General features: G+C 33.5%; 1 pseudogene; it reads left to right on the top strand.

Moving 5' to 3' along the window:
* The first annotated feature begins 348 nt into the window (after positions 1-348).
* On the top strand, positions 349-1,421 carry LOC116145829 (annotated as a pseudogene).
* Positions 1,422-3,019: the final 1,598 nt, after the last annotated feature.

Raw genomic sequence — 3,019 nt, forward strand, 5'->3', positions numbered from 1 at the left:
ACTGGAGTTGGTAATTTGTGGGGTCTGGATAGCCATTTTCAGAAGAAAATTCAAGCTCCAGTTGACCTCTTTAACTTTTGAGATTCCCGTACAAACCTAAAGTAGGGTATATGAAATTGGAAATTCCTCCAAACAGCGTTAATATAAGACTGAAAGAAAATTCTGGAAGACTTTGAATATGGAATTTCGCCTCTCAACCGCGTCAGACTATTTCATATAATAATAAAGAATTGTGTACTCCCCCGTTTCTTTGTCTTTATAATTGTTTTCTCCGAGACCTGCACTATATTCTTTCAAATTTCCCCCACTCTCCGCTTCTGAGTCTCAATTAAAATAAAACCAGCAGATATGGCAGATTCACTGACAGAACAGCAAATGCTGAGTTCCAGGAGGCCTTTTGTATGATTGACAAAGACTCAGATGGTGTGTCTTCTTCCATTATTTAACTTATATATAAATTGTCTGCTTATTTATTATCTTTATACATGTTTGGTTGAATCAGAGAACTGGGTTTTATCTCAAAATTCATTACGGTATTAAATTTTGTGACGTCTAAATTAAACTTGGTTTGGTTATAATAATTTGATGTAGGTTTTATCACGATGGAAGAGCTTGCAGCAGTGATCCAATCACTGGAAGGAAATCCTACAAAGCAGGAAGTTCGAGAGTGATTAGTGAAGTTGATTTTGATGGAACGGGAATATAGATATCGAAGAGTTCTTGAATATCAGGGAAGAAAGATGAAGGTAGGTAGTATCATACACTTGTCTTCTCAATTAGGCTTAGGGTTTCAGAATTGATCATTCGAACTCAAAAATGATATATTTTTTCTTCCAGGTAATGTTGCAGAAGAGCTAAAAGAAGCTTTTAAAGTATTTGACAGAGATCAAGACGGATATATATCAGCTAATGAGGTAAGTAAAAAAATTAAATTAGCAATACAACTTCTTAACGGTATTAGGGCTCACCTTCATCATGCTCTTTACTGTTAATTGCTGATTTTATGTAACGTATGAAATCAAATATAAAAGTGTTGGCTCTTGCCGGAATGCCTCTGTGATGTGATCTTTCCCAACTACTAAATTTGACTTAGAAAGTTCGAGTGATTCAATCAATGAATCTTCACTAATTTGATCTCTTTAAATTTGGCTGTGCAGCTGAAATGTGATGATGAATCTGGGAGAGAAATTACGGTTGAAGAAGCTGAACAAATGATAAGAGAGGCCGATTTAGATGGTGATGGCCTCGTCAGCTACGAGGTATTTCAAGAATGTGTCGGCATTCTGATGGGATTACAATATAATATTATAATGAAAAAATTACAATCTATTTCTATATATATAATTTTTTTTATTTTTTCAAGAATTCATGTACGTTGTTAACTTGTTATATGCATAAAATAATAGGTTAGGTGCAAATAATATAAACATATCAATCGTATCATTCTGCAATCATCAATAATTCTTATGATTACATGATTGATTTTACTGATTTTTGAAGTAAAGACAATCCGACCCATTTGAAGTCCACTTTTATTTACTTTTCCAATTATAATCCAATCACTGTAATATTTTATATTGTTTTTTGTGATAATTCTAAAAGACTACCAATAATCTCAATTGTTTTTACTCTCAAATGTTACTACAGTATATATATTTGGTTTTCATTAGCATAAGAGAGATTTTAAAGAGTAATGACTTTTCCCACCCAAGGTTTACCTTAATGACACTTTCTCACCCAAAAAGTTTCAAAATATCTCTCCCCCCCCCCCCGAACGTATATCCCATTAATACCCAAAATATAGACTTAGCAAAACGGGGGGTGGGCCGGGTACGGGCGGGTCAAACGGGAACGGGTCCTTATACGGGTCGATCTATACGGGTCCAATATTTTGGACGTGCCTACCCTATACGGGTACAGGGGGACCCGCGGGTGGACCGTTTTCTCTCTTCCAGATTTTAGGTTTTACGTTTTACCCCTAACAGTTTTCAATTATGACAATTACACCCCCAAAATTCCTACAGTTTTAATTTTACATTTACACCCCCTAAATCAACTACTTTAAATTCAATTCAATTAAGAATATAAACAAATATGAACCAAATAAACAAAAAACAAAACAAACAATAACATATAATACAAAACTACAAATACCAACCAAAATAAACAAATACAGAATCACTAAACACAATTACATATAACAAACAAATAAGTCAATAAACTATAAATACCCTTAAAATAAACAAATACATAATCCAATATTCACAAAAAACATTCTTAGGACAGCAAATGTTCATCCCACAGTGGGCGTGATAGAGTCTCTTGATTCCACTCCGAGATCAGTCAATGGCACATCAAGATCATCATCCGATCATCTTTCACCTATCATCTACAAAAAAAGATCAGCTACAAATATTAATAAATGTAAATAAAATATAAGATATTATGTTAACATGTTACTCAAACTCATATCCATATAGCCAAGTTCGAGTGCATATCAAAGATTCTGCATTTTTTGTCGAAGTGAGCTTCGATATTGTTGGTACTTTACTGCAATACTACAAGCGGACTCCGAGGCTACGAATGTATTGGTATTGCCATGATACACGAGCCATCATGGTAGTATTGGATAACGATCACGATTGTTCTTCCAATGATCGAGGATATCCAATTCTTATTTGACGCGATCAAACCTATTTCTTCCTAATAAAGATCTAATGGATTTCTTAGTGGAAATAAAAACACTCTCATAGCTGTCAAAATCCGCATCATTTAAACAATAAGTGTCAAAAATTAAAATAAACAATAAACAATGTTTATTTATCATAAGAATATAAAACTAAAAGTATAGTGACTTACAGAAAATGATCTATACGCTTACTAGAAGTAGAACTAGTCACAGGAGAAACAATTGAAGGTGAGGCAGGAACTTCTTTACAACATTTAGCCTTGTAAGCTTGAAAAAGCTTTTGCAAATTATAATTGCATTAGTAAGATTTAACATTTAACATTTCATGCA

The sequence above is a fragment of the Pistacia vera genome, unplaced genomic scaffold (genome assembly GCF_008641045.1).
Source record: "Pistacia vera cultivar Batoury unplaced genomic scaffold, PisVer_v2 Contig468, whole genome shotgun sequence".
Classification (NCBI taxonomy): domain Eukaryota; kingdom Viridiplantae; phylum Streptophyta; class Magnoliopsida; order Sapindales; family Anacardiaceae; genus Pistacia; species Pistacia vera.